This window comes from Diprion similis, chromosome 11, assembly GCF_021155765.1.
Source record: "Diprion similis isolate iyDipSimi1 chromosome 11, iyDipSimi1.1, whole genome shotgun sequence".
NCBI lineage: Eukaryota > Metazoa > Arthropoda > Insecta > Hymenoptera > Diprionidae > Diprion > Diprion similis.
Window position 1 is genome coordinate 14,103,285 of NC_060115.1, and position 20,266 is coordinate 14,123,550.

The window sequence follows — 20,266 nt, forward strand, 5'->3', positions numbered from 1 at the left end:
CAGCAAGAGTATACTTTTGAGATTCTTCTGAATAATGAGAATTTGTAGCAAAAGAGTTTGATGATATACGGCTGTTGGCTTCTAAAGGGGGTTTAATTTGAATCACTCTCTTCCTGTGCTAATTTGAGTTTATTCAGATGGACAATTTTGGTCTTATGAGGGGTGATGAAAATTTCGGCATTGATATCGTCAATTATGCGCTTGATCGTATATGCTCCTTTATAGTGGTCGTCAAATTTAGATCGGGTTTCGTTTAGTAGATAGACCTTTTGACCTGCTTCGAAATTTTGGTTATTGGTACGACGGTCGTAGTACGTCTTGGAACGGTGCTTTGCTAAAATGAGGTTAGCCGCGGCGTTTTTTCGTATGCTGGATAGGTTGGAGATTAAATCTAGAAGAAACGAATCGTAAGAACGGGTGTAAGCGCTGGCATGGTTCGCGTCTGTCGGAAGTCTGGCATGGGAACCGAAAATTAGCTGATGGGGAGTGGAGTTAGTGCCTTCGTGCTTCGCGGTGTTATAACGTTGCACCCCGCGTGCACGTCGCAATAAGCCCCAAACCCGCGGAGCGGGGCCGAACAATGCCGAACCGGCCCGGGCGCACCCGAAGACGCGCCGGGCCGGCCGGAGAAGGCACTCTTGTGCCAGCTACGAACGCCGCCGGACGCCAAGACTACCCAACAACGCTACAAAAAGGTCAGCTGATCTAACTCCATTTCACCGCACACCAACCACGCTCCGCACCGCCACCGCCAATCACTGCATCCAACCACTGCACCTTCCTCAGATCCCCTTACACACGCCCCCCCCCCCCCCCCCCCCACTCCCCATACACACCCACACACTCACACACACCCACCTCTTTCACTCACACGTTCATTAGTAATAATTCATTAGTTTTTAAGGATTTAGATTTAAGAAGGACGCTAATCGGCAGGGGCGTGACCAGCCGCCACGCAGGACCGACCAATTTGTCAATTAGTTATTAAGATCCGTCGAAGAAGACCAAATACACGCTACACTTTGTTTTCCACAACGCCGGCACGTGAATTCACTCTCCCCGTCTCTCGTCTCCCTCCTCTCTCCCCCCAAATAAGTGCGAGCTTCACCTCTCGTCACAAATTGGCGCCCAACGTTAATCACCCACATCAAGCCCCAAAAATCGAGACGAGAAACGATACAATACACAAATTAATCAGTCCAACAAATTAGAAGCACGACGAGAATATTCGAGATATTTGAAAAGGAACGGTTAAAATCACACATATACACGAACACACAGAATCAAAACAAAATAATGTCAAATAGAAGACACAGCATGCCGCACGGCTCGGCACTCGACGACACAGACACACACACCCGGGCGCGGAACCAAAACAATACGGTACACGGCGACGCGCGCGAAACCCACAACACAGGCGAGAGGACGCACACACAATACTGATATTATCAGCGGATGCAAGTTCACGAACCATTCCGAGACGACGGAAACATAATGAACCACGAGTTAAGCCTATTAGATGCACCTATAAATGAACCGATTAGCGAATCACTGCACAGCACACAGATACAACCGAGACGAATCGAACCAATAGACCTCACACAAACACTAAGAATCTCACCACTACACGATCTCAGCAACAGAACCATCCAGCCACAAAACAGACTAACGCACCCAACAATAGGCGCGGATACATTTATGGGCACAAACAACCTCAACCTAGCAGGAATTCGCAACCTGATAGACTTTGACGAACCGCGACGATATGACACACAAACAACACAGCACACGCATAACCAACCAGTAAACACATACAACACGAGCATGAATAACACACAGCAGTCAACAATACCAATGCGAACCATACAAACGTGGAAAATATCATACGCAGGGCGAACAAACGAAAACGCATACGAATTCATAGAAAACCTAAGAGAATTACAGACAGGATACGACATGACGGACAAACAACTAATAGACAATTTAACCCCGATCTTAGACGGAGATGCGAAAAACTGGTACCGCTTAAACCGCGGAAAATGGCAAACACGCGCGCAATTCGAGATCGACCTACTATACACATTCCAGGACTCACAATACAGAGACAGACTAGAACACAAAATGAGAAATTACATGCAGGGACAATTCCAAAAAATCACACCATATCTCATCGCAATAAGAACACTATCTACACAACTCATACCCCCATACCCAATACACAAGCAACTAGACATAGCATACCGAAACATGAGAATAGAATACAAAACGTATATAAAACCATACGACTTCGCAAACTTCGACCAACTAGAAAACGCGGCGAAAATGTGGGAATCAAACGTAGAATGGGAAAACACCAGACAACAAACGATTAGATCGCAAACACCAAGCTCCCGCCAACAAAACTACACAGCAGCATACCAAAACACAAACACATTCACACCACGGATAGCAACCCAGGAAAAAATTGCCAACCCTTACAATATGGCCAGTGATGGCGCGGCACTGGGCAACTAATCGTTGATGGTCAACGTTGGGCCCAAACCTGGGTCAATCTATTCACCATTGCTGAACCTATGCTCAGTTCAAGCATTGGCATATAACGAATGGCCAATTATGGGCTGATATTGTTTTGACGATGGCAAACGACCGTTGGTGATCAACGTTGCCCCTACCTTGGGCCAACGTTATTTGCCATTGTCGAACCCATGCTCAATTCGAGCATTGGCAGGCAATGAATTGCCAACTCTAAGCCGGTATCGTTGTGACGATGGCAAACGACTGCTGGTAATCAACATTGCCCCGACCTTGGGCCAATGTTATTTGCTATTGCTGAACCCATGCTCAGTTTGAGCATATTTGGCGTCATATAATCAAACAACAAAACGATTAAGCTATTTTGAATTTTCATTTATTATTTGTTTGTGGATACATTATAAAAATATTTTTCATAAGTTTGTGAATTTCTATTGTTAAGATTTTTTATTGGAAAGGTTTCTTCATTCTTCGGAAACGATTGATTGTCATTATTAACTTTTGCATTTTTTTAACCTCAAAAAAACTTTATAGTGCACGCAGTGTGTAAATATGTAAAGATAATATATAACAGTGTGAATAATAAGTCACCAGTCATGTCGAAAAGATATTATAGTGTGAAGAAAGGTCGAGAATTAAATAAAATAACAAAAAATCAAAATACAGAAGAGGAGGTGGCGTACCAATATAAAGAAGAACTCGAGCACATTGTTGAAAATAAACAATTATCAACAGAAAAGTGCTCAGATATTCTGAATAATAAGCAATCGGATGGCGTATTCGATGAAGAATCTGATGAACAATCTATCGAAGAATTTTCGGAGCTATTGAGTGATTTGTCAACGGGTGGCGAAAATGAGAAATCCGATGAAGAATCTGAGCCTTGTCCTGTCGAAGTTCCGACATTAAAAGAAAAGCTGGTCGCTTTTGCACTAAAACATGCCGAAACGCTGCCACATAACATCCTCACAGATCTTCTGACATTACTTCGCTCTGAAGGATATGTAAACTTACCGAAAACAGCGCAGACACTTTTGGGTACTCGTCAGTACAAGAATGTGCAGCCAATGCTCAGTAAAAAAGGGACTCTAGGGAAATATGCGTACATTGGGATAGAAACCCAATTAAATAAAAAAATCTCTCCTGATATTTACACTGATACTCAAATCAATGTATTTGTAAATATAGATGGTGTCCAAGTGTACCGCAGTTCGAACAAACAATTCTGGCCCATCTTAATGAAAATTCATCACGATAATTTCGAATGTCGACCGTTCGTGATTGCAATTTACTTCGGCGATTCAAAGCCACACACTGTGTCTGAGTTTTTAAAAGACTTCGTTTTCGAAGCAGAAGCATTGATCACAGGTGGTGTCGTCGTTGCTGGAAAAAAATTCACGTTTCGGATCACTGCATTAATATGTGATTCACCGGCTCGATCATACCTCAAGTGCATCAAAAGCCCAGGAGGTTTCCATGCGTGTGAACGTTGTACTGTGAAAGGTGTCACCATCAACCGGAAGCGAGTGTATCCAAATCTTGATTGCCCAAAAAGAACGGAGAAATCATTCCACCTAAAAACAGATAAAAATCATCATTTGCCTAATCAGCTGACAGCGCTTCTTCAATTACCAGAATTCAACATTATCAAGTCCGTTCCGCTCGATTCGATGCACCTCCTATTTTTAGGAGTAATGAAATTACTGCTCGAAAAATGGACAGCTCGCAGTAGTCCTTCCCGGATGAAAAAATCAAAGCTGCGTATTTTCACTGAGTTGATGGCTTCGCTGGAATCGATGGTTCCAGCAGAATTTCAGCGAAAAGTCTTCGATGTGCAAGAAATAGCCAGATGGAAAGCGACTCAATATCGATTCATTCTCTTGTATTGCGGTCCTGTCATTTTACCACACGTATTGTCTAAAAATCAATACAAACATTTTTTACTTCTCTCGATGTCATGTCGTATCCTCTGCAGTTCGAAACATGTTTTAACACATGCCGACTATGCTAACGGTCTATTAAGAAAGTTCTTTCGACTCATGCCTTCACTATATGGACGTGATTCGCAGACTTTAAATTTTCATAATCTTCTTCATATAGCTGACGATGTAAAGCATTTTCAATTGCCGTTAACGATCATTTCGGCATTCTGGGCAGAAAGTTATCTTGGCAAATTGAAAAATCTTGTCCGCACTCCAAAAAATCCATTAGCGCAAGTGGTAAATAGATTATCCGAGCTCGATTCTCTTTCTACAACAAAAATTCAACAAAAAAAAAATATTCAAAATGTCATTGTTAAAAACAATCACGTAATATCAATACAAGCGAGGGGTATGATCATTTCATCCATGCCTCCGAACAATGTAGTTCAGTTGGAAAATGGTGACATTTTGTTTGTGAGAAACGTATTGACTGCAAATGAAAAAAAAAATGCAAAAGACTGCAGTGCAGGAGAATTTTTCTTGATCGGGTCATTAATGACAAGAGTAACACATTTTTTCTCAGAACCGGATTTCTCGAATAAGTTTGGTTTATTTCAAATTCTCGAAAAATCTGAAGAAACAATTACACTTCCTTTCGAGGCAGTAGGATTTAAATGTATTCTCTTCGATATTAACCATACATTTTATGTAGTCACTTTACTTCATGTATAAAATAGTGAAAAAATGTTATCCGCAGTGCATCTGTAAAATAAAAAAATTCTTTACCAGTGATATTACTGTTTTATATATTTTTCTGCTGTTTTATTTTTCACTGTAATTGAAAGTATAAAATACAACATTTTTTGTAGAAAAATAATATAATAATCGTTAGAACTAAAAAAAAAAAAAAAAAAATTGAAGGATATTTGACAAAAAGGAATTTGAATATTTTTGAAAAAATGAAATGTCGCATGATGAATGGAAATTTCTCCGATATTTCAATATGAGTGAAATCAATTTCAAAAGAAATAAAGTATATAGAACTATCAATGAAAAATCAATTCAAGAAAAAAGTAGAGTTAAAATGAGAACGATAATATATTTTAATAAATAATGCAATATTGGTATACTTACTTATTTGTAAAAAATAATTATATGACGATTATTGGCGGCTAGCCGGCATTGTCAGTTAACCAATGTGCGCCCGAGCGTAAAATATTAATGCGCAAACTCTCAACCTCAACGTCTCAATACGAGGTACATATACCGGTAACCGTGTTACGTGCCAGCCGGTATCCACGGGGGCACCCTCTCTGTATCCTACATTACCGATGTGCAGTTACCATAGGAGAGCTTTAGGAGCTCTTACCCGTAGTTCTTAAACTAATACCGACATGCACAATTATAATCATAACGTGCAATATTCTTATATCGACAGTTCTCTACGCTATATTAACCGTTATTTCATCAGCTAAACTTATATACATATATGGTACTTATATTTTTCTCACATTTGACCGTTATATTTTTCAACATTAGCTTTTAAATAAATCCCTTAATTTACGATCGCAGCTGCAGTGCTTCAAAGTAATAAACACTTGCAATAATTCAGGGCAATAAACACTTGCAATAACTCAGAGTAATAAACACCTGCGATAATTCAAGTCAATAATCACTTGCAATTATCACTCAATAAAGATAGTCGAGTAGACTAAACAGAGGAAACGTGGGAAGAGAAGTCATGAATAACTCTCAGATAAAGAAGCCTTATTCTCAGAATTAGGAATAGCGCCCTTATTTAATGATCACGCGGCCAATTAGCGTATCGCCGCTTGCTTTCTAAACCAACCACCTCACGCTAATTCCCCGCCAAGATCCTACGCACTAATCAGAAACTCTACCCCCATACTAATTAATATCCTCATCCAATCATCCTAGACCCGCGAGAAACTGTAACCCTTTCGAACTCCTCCTACTTTTTCCACCTCTTTTCTCAACCTTAATTCAAATCTGGGAGAACAGTCTTAGATATCAGAGAGATCAGAGCAGAATAAATCCAGACATCAGAGAGAACAGTTTTAGACGCGATAGAAAACAGAACAACTTTAGAACAGAGTTTAATCCACAAATCATAGAAAAGTTTAGACTCAGTGAATAAAGTCAAACTCAGAACCTCGAAGATTTAATAACAGTTGCGATTGTAATAAGCAAAACAGCAGTTTATAAACCATTGTAAATTCGACAATTGAGAATGTAAAGAACATTATTGATTATTAATAAATGTTTATTCTAAATTAAAGTGTTGTGTAAAGAGAATTATTTCAATCACGCATAGTGATGGTTGGCACGAGCCTAATTACCTTACAAACTCTCAGAATTAATTGAGCTGAACGAGAAGAGTTGAGGAGCTGATCAGCAGATTTTCGAACATCAACTACGTAAGTCAAGAGATTAACCAAAATCACGCAGTGAATCATAATCAACTCGTGGCGTTCCTCTCAGAACGTAACAACCGTAGCACGCTCTCACGTTCTTCTCGTCTCATTTTTTGTCGCGCCACATGGTCGTTCATCGTTATATATTATATCGCTTTTCAAAGTAAAAGGAAAAAAACAAGGTAAGTTTCTATTTATTTACTGTGTCTCGTGTTTTTACTTTTTGAAAATAAATATTCGATTGCTTTTTGGATAATTGTGCGTTATTATCTTTCAAGATATAACGTTTCTAACCTCCAAACATAACCTATTCATTTTTAGCATGGCATGTACACGGGAAACAGGCGCAAGATTTCTCATCGTAGAATTCAACGAAAATGTTGGTGACCAGCCCGTCGTAGATTTGGTTCCTACATCGTGGGTCGATACAGATGACGAAGATCAGGGGTGCTGGTATCCTGAGAATGTCACCGCGAAGAAAATTCGCAAGTGGGTTGAGCAGGAGAAGGAGCCGGCATCAAATTGGAAGAAATATTCGATTACAAAAATAATCAGCCGTGCACGTAAGTTTACAAAGTTTAATCCTAATTAAAAGAAAACCCTTCTCTTTATGTAAGAACTTTTCATTTTTTTTTAAATACCTACCAGCGTCAAGACGCTGCTACGTCTATCACTCTTTTTTTTTCTTTAGTATTTTTAAATAAATTGCATTTCATTTATGCCAGGTAATTTCGAGCAAGGGACCCGTCGCCTGGAACGAGCGCTCAATTGCTATGAAGAGCATACTACAGATGGGGACAGCGAGCCAGGCGATAACATCGAAATATTATCGATGCAGCAGCTGTCAAATACTTTATCCGATAATACGCTTTTGCCTGAGATCGGCGATGTTTCGCTTGCAGGAAATCTTTTTGGTATGTATATTTCGATATTTCTTAAATAAAAATTTGAGTTCTTTTGTTAATGAAAGATTTTTTAAATTTGTTTAGATGGAAGATTGCCAACAATGACGCTGGTCAATAAAAGTTTGCCCGCAGAGCAACTTGGGCCGATACAAAATTCAAACAACGATGCAGGTATAATATTCTCCTCCGCTGCATGGAACGATTATTTTGTAGAAAATACCTTGAAAAAATAGGAAAAAAAAAATTCAATCGAGAAGCGCAATTTGGTCTATTTTTCGACAATTTATAGACAGCTAAAAAAAAATCATATCTTATTGGTTAAAGGATAGAATATTCTGAAAAAACCAAGAGTTTTTTTTAATAGATATAACAACCGAAAAATCTTTGAATCAAATAAACAAAAGAAAAGTAAATAGTTATTGGCTTTCTACAATTGCTAACCACAATTTAATTTTTTTTACCACAACCGCTGCTCAGCGTTGCTCAGCGCTAAATTTTGGTTAGCAATTGTAGAAAGCCAATAACTATTTACTTTTCTTTAGTTTATTTGATTCGACATTCTTTCGGTTGTTATATCTATTTAAAAAAACTCTTGATTTTTTCAGAATGTTCCACCCATTAACCAATAAGATATGATTTTTTTGTGCCGTCTATAAATTATCGAAAAATAGACCAAATTATGCTTCTCAATTTTTTGTTTTCGAATTTTTTCAAGCTATTTTATAAGAAATAATTGATGTTTTTCTTTTTGAAAATATCTTGGAAAAATACCAAAAAAAGAACGATTGAGAAGCGTCAGTTAGTCTATTTTTCAGCCGTGTATAACTTGTGAAAAAGACCAAATGATGCTTCTCAATTGTTTTTTTTTTTCCGTATTTTTCCAAGATATTTTCAAAAAGAATAACATCAATTATTTTTGATAAAATACCTTAAAAGAATACAAAAATAAAAAATTAAGAAGCATAATTTGGTCTATTTTTCGACAAGTTTATAAACGGCTGAAAAAAAATCATATCTTATAGGTTAATGGGTAGAACATTCGGAAAAAATCAAGAGTTTTTTTTTTTAATGGATATAACAACCGAAAAAATTTTGAATCAAATAAACTAAAGCAAAAGTAAATAGTTATTGGCTTTCTACAATTGCTAACCAAAATTTTATTTTTTTAACCACGACCGCTGCTCAGCGTTGCTCAGCGCTAACATTTTGGTTAGCAATTGTAGAAAGCCAACAACTATTTAATTTTCTTTAGTTTATTTGATTCAAAATTCTTTTAGTTATTATATCCATTCAAAAGAACTCTTGATTTTTTCCGAATGTTCTACCCATTAACCAATAAGATATGATTTTTTTCAGCCGTCTATAAATTGTCGAAAAATAGACCAAATTATGATTCTCAATTTTTTATTTTCGTATTTTTTCAAGGTATTTAAAAAAAAATAATTGATATTTTTCTTTTTGAAAATATCTTGGAAAAATATAAGAAAAAAAAAAAAAACAATTGAGAAGCAACAATTGGTCTATTTTTCACAAGTTATACACGGTTGAAAAAAAATCATATCTTATTGGTTAGTGTGTTGAAAATTCTGAAAAAAATCAAGAAAGTTTTTTTTAAATAGATATAACAAGTCGAAACATTTTGAGTCAAATAAACTAAAGAAAAGTAAATAGTTATTGGCTTTCTACAATTGTTAAACACAATTTATAATATAACATTTTTATAAATTACCATTTTCATTTGTAATATTTTTATTATGTTTTTCAGGTTTATCGAAAGATTATTTTCTCCAAGCGCTTTCTGCAATGGAGACAAGAATTTCAAAAAACATCACTGGAGCCAAACGATCGATATTGTATGATATGAACAAAAAAATTGACGAGCTCAAAAATATGATCGCGATGACTCTTCAAGTACAACCCGAAACCGATGATGGAACTAACTCAACGAGGGCACAACTAAATGATGTGCTACCATTCGCTTCTCAGGAAGCTTTTATCGAATTCGACCGAACAATTGCAGTGTCTGATGACAAGCGTAATGCTCTGGTACGTATATATTTTCTGAAAATAATGTAATGTGTTTTTACTTTTCTAATTTCTACTAATATTTTACATTTCAGAAAAACGTGATCACGTCATTGATTTTTGGATCTTGCAACATCAAAAGTGCGTTCAATCGTACAATGCCAGCTCTCATCGCTAAAGACGTGCAACTGCAATATAGCGGATGTGGACGGAAGACTAAAAACAACCCAGGCAAACTTTCTTTTGCAGCGACGAACACTTTCAAGTGCATTCGAGGTATGTTTATATGTATTTTACCATCAAAAATAATTGGACTGCGTAACAATATCTGGAAAAAAATTTAATACTTTTCTTTCTTTGCAGATGTTTTCCAGATAAAATTTCCCACCGAGGAATCCACCGCTCTACTGCCACATTTGAGCCGTTGGCTAGCGGGGGCTGGAGATCGCGAGGGTGGCCGTGCGGCACGGATGACAATCCGTCCTAACGACAACAATAATAACAGATAGAGCGTGATGATTTATTATCTTTGTGACTTACTATCTTTAACTTCATGTGATATCCTCTCGATGTGATATTATTTCATAGTATCTTGATCTCTTCATAATTATAATCTTAATTTTCATTACAGTATAAGTATACGAATACGAATTGAAACAAAGATTAAAAAAAAAACGACATTACATCATTTAATGATGAGATTATGTATTACGTACGATATGTACGATACGAGTATTATGTACGATATCAGTATTACGTGTGATATTAGTATTACGCACGATATTAGTATTACGTACGATTATGTACGATACGAAAAATACATTAAAAATATATTAAAAAATCAGTTTTTTTTACCTGTTTTTATTGAATCGCCTTTGAGCAAAAAGATTGGCACAGTACTTATGCCAACTCTACGCCGGTATTGGCCCAATCGTTAGGTCGAAATTGGCGGAGCGTTGGGTTGTTTTCGCACCCAACACTGGCCCGACACTGCCAAGAAAATTGGGCCAGCATTGGTATCAGCTTTGGTCGAATGTTGGTTGATGAATGGCCAACTTTCACCCCGAGGGTTCGCACAGTAGTGATTCCAACTCTACGCCAGTATTGGTCCAATCGTCAGGCCAACGTTGGCGGAGTATCGGGTTATTTTCCCAACCAGTACTGGCCCAATGCTATCTATCAGTCCTAGCTTACCGTAGGACCGTTCCTATCACTCCAACCTTGGTTCAAGCATCGGCCTAGTAGTGACACTAACTGTCGGGCATCCGGCGGACAGCGTTGGCGCAATACTGTACCGAGCTTGGGCCGTTTGAACATTTTTTCATGGGAACACACATACAAACACGAGCAGCATTATTACCCACACCAAACATACCACCAGCGTTAACCTACAACCTGCCAACGAACCGCCTAACACAGTACAGACCACCGTATCAACACATTCAACCACAGACAAATACAAACACAGCAATAAGCAGATGCTTTAACTGCAACCAAACAGGACATTTCAGACGAGAATGCCCCCACACTCAAAACCAGGGAAACGAATAAGGGAACACCTAAACAGGGTGGAGGTAGCTCCCGGAAACAACAACACCAACACACCCGATTACACAACATACACATTACACAATGACACACATGACCCAAGATTTCACGTGCGAGTGGATATGATAGGCTTCGAATTCAACGCGGTTATAGACACAGGCTCATCTCACTCATATGCAGGCGCGGAAACCATCAAACTAATACACAAAGCACAAATAGACATATACGACACACCGAACAGAACACTGAGCACAGCGAACGGCTCCAAAACACCTATAAGCGGAGCTACAATGCTGCCAGTGCGAATCGGCAAGGTCACAAAACTCATACATTTCGGCACCGTAACGACACTCGCAGAACCATGCATTCTCGGCGTAGACGCGTTAACAGAGTTCGGCATGATAATTAATTACGAAAAAAATACATTGTCAATAGCGGAGCAACCAGAATTAAAATACAACAGCACACACAACCCACAGAAATTACCAACACCAATCGAAACAACCACACGAGAACGGGCAACACAAACACAAACCCCACAACCAATCACCCACGACCAAGCATCACAAACACACACAAAACAAGCGAAAGCCGCGGAAAAATTACAACAGGCGGAAGCAAAAATAAAAAAGACGCAAACAGAACCAAGAAAAATACTAACCGCACGGAGATCGCAAACAAACTCAACACAAATCCACACGCAGGGAAAACCGGAAGGAAAAATTACAACAAGAAAAGCATTATTACCCACACCGAATTTCCCGCCGAATCCAAATTTATACACACAACTGCACCCAACACAAATCCACACGCAGGGAAAACCGGAAGGAAAAATTACAACAAGAAATGCATTATTATCCACACCGAATTTCCCACCGAATCCAAATTTATACACACAATCGCACCCAACACAAATCCACACGCAGGGAAAACCGGAAGAAAAAAATAAAACAAGAAAAGCACTATTACCTACACCAGACTTCCGACCGGACCCGAACCGGAACACACAAACACACTCAACGCAAAGTCACACACAACCACTACAAACACAAGCATGCGCCGGCATACAGGAGCTCACACAAACATAACACACACAACTACAATCAATAATACACGAGAAAATCATCACACCGCCGGGACAACTAGGCCTCACTCACTTAATCAAACACAAAATAGACACACAAGGACACGCACCGATAAAACAACGATATTACATGGTATCACCGAAAATACGGGAAGCAATTTACGAGGAGGTAGAAAAAATGCTGAGAGAGGACGTAATAGAGCCCTCGAACAGCGAATGGTCGAGTCCAACAGTTATGATAAAAAAACCGAAGAATACATACAGATTCTGCCTAGACTTCAGAAAAGTGAACTTAGTATCCCGGAAAGATGCATACCCGTTACCATACATGACAGCAATACTAGACAAATTACGACAAGCACAATACATCTCAAAAATAGACTTGAGCCAAGCATACTTCCAAATACCATTAGACGAGAACAGCGAACACATAACAGCATTCACAGTACCGGGAAAAGGGTTATTCCAATTTAAACGAATGCCATACGGCCTATCAGGCGCACCCGCGACATTCCAAAGACTACTCGATAAACTAATAGGTGCGGACGCGGAACCATATGCATTCGCATACCTAGACGACATCATGATAGTCACACAAACATACGAGGAACACATACACAGACTCGCGCACATACTAGACAGAATAACAAAAGCAGGATTAACAATAAACCCAGGAAAGTGTGAATTCGGGTGCTCACAAGTTGAATACCTGGGATACATCATAGACAAACACGGCCTGCACGTAGACCCAGACAAAACACAACCAATAACAGACTACCCACAACCAAAAACAATCAAACAGATACGGAGAATCATAGGCATGGCCTCGTGGTACAGACGCTTCATCCCAAACTTCGCGGAAATAATCGAGCCACTAACCCGATTACTGAAGAAATAACAGAAATGGGAATGGGGAAAAGAACAACAACACGCATTAGACACAATCAAACATAAACTCAGCACGCCACCCACACTCACATCTCCAGATTATACACAAACATTCACACTACAAACAGACGCAAGCGGTACAGGCCTCGGCGCCGTGCTAACGCAAACCCTCGATAACGAAGAACACGTCATCGCATACGCCAGCCAAGCGTTAAGCGAGGCGGAGCGCAAATACTCGACGACGGAGAGGGAATGCTTAGCCGTCGTATGGGCCATCAAAAAATTTAGACCGTACGTAGAAGGGTACAAATTCCGGGTCATCACGGACCACGCGGCGCTAAAATGGCTCAGGGAATTAAAAAACCCAACCGGACGACTAGCGAGATGGGCACTTGAGCTTTTAGAATACGACTTCGAGCCAGAACATAGAAAAGGAGCTATGCACCACGTACCAGACGCACTATCACGACTACACGAACACGAAGAAATCACACACGCAATAACAGACAGCACAGACAAATGGTACACATACAAAAAAGCACAAGTACAAACACGACCAGAGAAAAACGAAGCATGGCAAATCCGCGACAACAACCTATATTTCCATAGACCAGACCCACTACACTCAAACCTTTTACCCGACACAAACCCATGGAAACTAGTAATACCAAAAAACAACATCACACAAATATTACACGAAAACCACAATACACCACAAGCAGGACATTTAGGGATAGAAAAGACATACCAACGCGTAGCAAAAGAATACTACTGGCCCGGCATGTACCGCGACATAGTCAACCATGTACGCAAATGCGGAACTTGCCAACGGACAAAAATCATACAAGCAAAACCGGCAGGACTCATGGGACTAAGAATAATTGAGGAACCGTGGACAGTGGTAGCATCGGACATAATGGGACCACTACCACTTTCAAAAAACAAAAACCAATACATAATAGTATTTCAGGACTTGTACACAAAATGGGTAGAGATGACGCCAATGAAAAAAGCAAATGCACAAACAGTAGAACGCGCACTCCACTCTCACGTAATATCACGCTGGGGAACGCCACGCATCCTATTAACAGACAACGGTACACCATACATTAACAAACTAATCCGCGAACTCACACAAAAATTCAACATCAGACATACCACAATACCCCCATATCACGCTCAAGCAAACCCGGTAGAACGAGTAAATCGTACAATCAAAACAATGATTCAGGCATACATAGACAATGACCACCGGGAATGGGACGCACACCTGCAAGACCTACAATTCGCACTAAACACATGTACACACACGTCAACCAAACACACACCAGCATTCCTCAATCTAGGCAGGGAATTAAACCCAACCCAATGTATGAAAAAACAGCTAGAAGATGTCAGGGAAATAGAAACACAGGACACAGACAAATGGACAGATCATTTAAGACGATTACAGACGCTCTGCGAGGAAGTACAAAGACACCTGGTGGAAGCAAACGAAAAACAATCACACTATTACAACCTGCGTAGACGTAATATCGAATTCAAGGTAGGAGATAGAGTATTAAAAAAAAATCACACGCTCTCATCCGGAGCAGATAGAGTTGCAGCTAAACTAACCAAACGATTTACAGGTCCATTTATAATCACAAATAAAATTTCACCAACAATATACGAACTAAAATCAGAAAGCGGCAAAAGTGCAGGAAAATGGCACATAGACAATTTAAAACTATACACATAACCAAGCTAAATAAAGACCTAACACACACATTACGATCCGACAGGTAAAACAAGAAAATGGAAAGAGGAAACGAGGAAGCCGGGCCATCGGGAATCACCCCCCGGATGGCATACCCCCCGGACAGACGAACACGACAGACACCACACATACCGCTACTACAGACACCAGGACAACCACCACACCTACACAGATACGGACCAGACGGTATAGACAGCGCAGGCACACAAACACCACCCACCACCACCACAACACGACGCACACTACTACCCACCCCGGCCGAATACACGCAACCACCCACAACCACACACACACCACCCACCACCACCACAACACGACGCACACTACTACCCACCCCGGCCGAATACACGCAACCACCCACAACCACACACACACCACTCATCACCACCACACGACGCACACTACTGCCCACCCCGGCCAAACACACCCAAACACACACGAACACACACGCATCATCCAGCACATACGCCACAAACCGGGGAACCAACACGAAAATTTAAGTACACATTTACGTAACAATAAGTAAACAGAAAACACACAGCAAAACAAAAAGTAACAAAAATGTGATAAGACAGAAATCGAAAGTACAAAGTAAGAATAGAATAAGAACACTAAGAATAGAAAAACAAGTATTAGTAGATCTAGCACGACACAAATTAGGATTAAGACAGGACAAATTAGATTTAAGAAAACACCAAGTAGATTTAAGGCAAACAGTAGAATTAAGAGAAAGAATAATAGGTATAGAATAAAACTAACTAGAATAAGAACACACACACACACACACAAACACACCAAGTAACACACTACTCATCATCCCTTAACCCCTCCCACAGATTGGCAGAGCGACAGACAAACGGAACGACACCCAAAAAGGCACGAGGAGAAACGGCAAACATTCAACCAACAACGACATCCAGAACAAACACACGAAAAGGCACGAGGAGAAACAACAGACATTCAACCAACAACGACATCCAGAACAAACACACACAAAGGCGCAAGGAGAAGCAACAGACACTCACTAACAACGAAACCCAACACGAAAACCAAAACCAAAAAACACCCACACGACCACACCACCCTTCCCGCTCACCCTATAGGCCTCGCCCCGTGTGGGGAGGGGGGAGTTGTGACGTTGCACCCCGCGTGCACGTCACAATAAGCCCCAAACCCGCGGAGCGGGGCCGAACAATGCCGAACCGGCCCGGGCGCACCCGAAGACGCGCCGGGCCGGCCGGAGAAGGCACTCTTGTGCCAGCTACGAACGCCGCCGGACGCCAAGACTACCCAACAACGCTACAAAAAGGTCAGCTGATCTAACTCGATTTCACCGCACACCAACCACGCTCCGCACCGCCACCGCCAATCACCGCATCCAACCACTGCATCTTCCTCAGATCCCCTCACACACGCCCCCCCACTCCCCATACACACCCACACACTCACACACACCCACCCCTTTCACTCACACGTTCATTAGTAATAATTCATTGGTTTTTCAGGATTTAGATTTAAGAAGGACGCTAATCGGCTGGGGCGTGACCAGCCGCCACGCGGGACCGACCAATTTGTTAATTAGTTATTAAGATCCGTCGAAGAAGACCAAATACACGCTACACTTTGTTTTCCACAACGCCGGCACGTGAATTCACTCTCCCCGTCTCTCGTCTCCCTCCTCTCTCCCCCCAAATAAGTGCGAGCTTCACCTCTCGTCACACAGACAATAGCAAAGCGGATGTATTCATCCCAGTCTTTACCAGCATTCGTGTAATGCTTGACGTGTTCGGTGAGAACAAGGTGACTACGTTCTAGCGATCCGTTAGATTGTGGGCGGTAAGATGTAGTTCGAATTTGTTTTATTTTAAAGAGTTTACAAAGTTGCTTAATGACTGTGCTCATGAAATTCTGTCCTTGGTCTGTAAGTATTGCTCGAGGGGCACCGTAACGTGTAATGTATTCTTCCGCGAATGCTGCACCTATTGTTTTGGCAGTGGCGTCAGGTAAAGGGATGGCGTCCAGGAATTTCGTCAAGTTGCATTGTATCGTCAAAAGGTATTTGTTGTTTGATTTAGTAAGGGGGAGAGGTCCAACGATGTCTAGTGCTACTTTGTCGAATGCATCGGCAGGAGTATCTGTTATCACCATCGGCAACCTGGTTTTCACTCTTACTAGTTTTTCCCTTTGGCAACTCTCACAAGTTCTTATGAAGTCTTGGATTTGTTCTTTCATGTGCGGCCAAACATATTTTTGTCTGATGCGGTTGTATATTTTTGTGACGCCTTGATGACCGCCAATTAATGATTCGTGGCATTCTTCAATTATTTCTTTACGTGAACATTCGTCTGGGGTGACAGTCGTGTTGCGGCAAAGCGTGATTTGAATTTGTAAGTCTGCGAAAAGATAAGATGTGTGAAGGTTTCCGGAAAACACGAGGATCGAGTCCACCTAAACTGTCGTCCGTTATTGGGAATGCAAGGGATTTCGGAATTGAATCGGTTAAGACTGTTTTCAGTTTAGACGAGAGTTGAAAAATATCATATAGGTTGCTTTTATCTGATTCTTTTGATTTTAGTACTAGAGTAAAGATCCGTCGGTTGTCGTGCTTGGATTCGATAATATCAAATTCCTGTGGACGGGGCCTCATAACTATATCTGGGTCAACGATATTATCGTGGGCAAGTTGTGATGGTATGCCTTTAGTCCAAGAGCAGTCTGTTGATATAAAGTGTGCATAATTGGTTTTGAGCATCAAAAGACCATCATTGGTGTCTTTGACATTGTCAGATACCGGTATGTCGTCCAAGTTGTCAACGAAGTTCGTGAAATCGTGACAGGCATCGGTCAAATCGTCGTCGACATTGGGATCAATGTCATGGTCAGAGTGTGTGGTTTCCATATCGGAGTCGGATTGTCGGGCGCATGTATGGTATTCGGTATCCGTGAGCAAGTTGGCGCTGTTGTCGTTATCAGAGGCCAGTGTGGGTACTGAGGGAGGAGGTAGAGGGGGGTGAGTAGTAGAGTTCGCTGCCCTGGGGACAGCTGTTGGGCGTCTCTTAGCACGACACGGGGGTCCTACAGGCGGGGGCATGACGACGTTCGTGGCTGGGAGGGGAGGTGGGGTCGCGAGGGGTGCGACTGATTTGATCGGAGGTTGCGGTTTTTGACGCGGCGGACGAAGAGAAGGAGCGGGGTTACCAGATGTAGAAGGGATGGGGTCAGGTGAGGCGTTATCAACAGACACCGTTGTGTCGTCGTGGTGTGTGAGGGTTGAAAGCGGAGGGTCAAGGCGACAAACGGTGATATTCGTGTTTGAATCTTTGAAAATATAGTGGATCATTTTGCGCACCGTGCTCCATTCTAGTTTGTCGAGTCCGCAGCCTATTAACGGGATTGAGACAGATGTTACACCATCTTCTTCCAAGGTTTTCCTAAAGTTGCCCAAGGTATCAAAAAAATCGTGTGGTAAGGGTTTGTCATTGTACTCTGGCTTTGTCACTAGGTTATAAATTTTTCGTTTTCCGTGAGTGGTTGGAATAACGTCAGTCACAGTCGGATTAAATTTTCTGAGTTGTTCGCGATTTATAAATTTACGTTCTCTTAGCTGTGACGCGATTCCTTCTGACATTTGGCAATCAGCTGATATGCAGTGAGCCAAATTATCTTTTTGCTGTAGTAAGTCTGCTTTTATTTCTTTAATATATTAATTACGCATAAGAGGGAACGTGTCGCATTCTATAAGGAAATCGCTATAGGAAGGGTTGTGAATGTGAGGGGAGCTAGGTAAATCGGTAGCCGAATTAATGTTATGAACTTCTGAGTTCATCTCTGAGGTTTGTAGGTCATCTGAGCTAGTTGAAGTATCCGAAAAGTAGCTCAGGTGTGGTCTCTTACGTGGTCCAGGGTTTGTAGAGGAATTCGTTTCTCGATGGCGTTTCGGATAGGGATGAACCGAGTGCGGAGGTGGGATGGAAAGGGGAGGTTTAAAAAGCATTGCGGCTTCTTCGTCACTGGATTCGTCATCTGAGAGATCAGAAGAATCAGAGGGGTATATCATTTGATAGGTGGGTTGTGAGATTTTTTGGCATTTTAGCGGGGCCGGGTTCGTAGATTCGTCTGTGCTCTGTCGAGGGTGTCGAGGGTACTGATGGGTCTCTTTGGTGCGTTTTTTGGGTCTGCTGTCAGAGGATTGGGTCGTTGGGCGAGGGCGTTTTGCATCTATAGAAAGGATTTGTGCGACGTCAGGCGGCGTGTTTCTTGATAGAGCATCGGTGTTGACATTCGCTTTTCTAGATTTATGTTTGGTATCAAAATCGTATTCTGCTAGTTCTAGACTCCATCGTAATAAACGAGAATTAGGCTTCTTAACGCTTCTTACCCACTTGAGAGGCTCGTGGTCTGTAACTAAAGTGAATTTCTGACCATAGATGTAGGGGCGGAAGTGGTTGATGCTCCAGTAGGCGGCTAGAAATTCTTTATCGGGCACCGAGTAGTTTAATTCAGCGGATTTGAGTGCTCGGGATGCGTACGCTACTGGTAAGTCGGCACCGTTCTTATCTTGACTCAGAACCGCACCGATGGCGAATTTTGACGCGTCGGTAGTGAGCGTAAACGGCTTGCTGAAGTCCGGGTATTGGAGAATTGGCTCTTTGCATAAACAATCACGTAAGGTTTCGAAGGCAGATTGGTGTTCGGATGTCCAAATAAAAGGGGTATCCTTCTTGGTTAGATTAGTGAGGCATTTTGCAATTTTTCCGAAATTTGGGACAAACCTGCGATAATAACCCAAAAAACCGAGGAACTGTTCAACATTTTCCGGATTTTTCGGGACAGGATATTCTTTCACAGCTACTAACTTTCCGGGGTCAGGTCTAACCCCTGACTCAGTGATAAGGTGACCAAGGTAAAACGACTTTTTTGCGCAGGAATTGGCATTTGTCTGGCTGCAGAGTCGAGCCGGCTTCAGTTCGTCTTTTCATCAATTTTCTGAATTTAATTTCATGTTCTTGTAAATTTCGAGCGCAAATAACTATGTCATCCAAATATACGAAAATCTCATCGCCTTGTAAGCCTAGCAGGACTTGATACATGAGCCTTTGAAACGTGGCAGGGGCGTTTTTTAATCCGAAGGGCATTCGGGAGAATTCATAGTGACCCCGGGGCGTCGA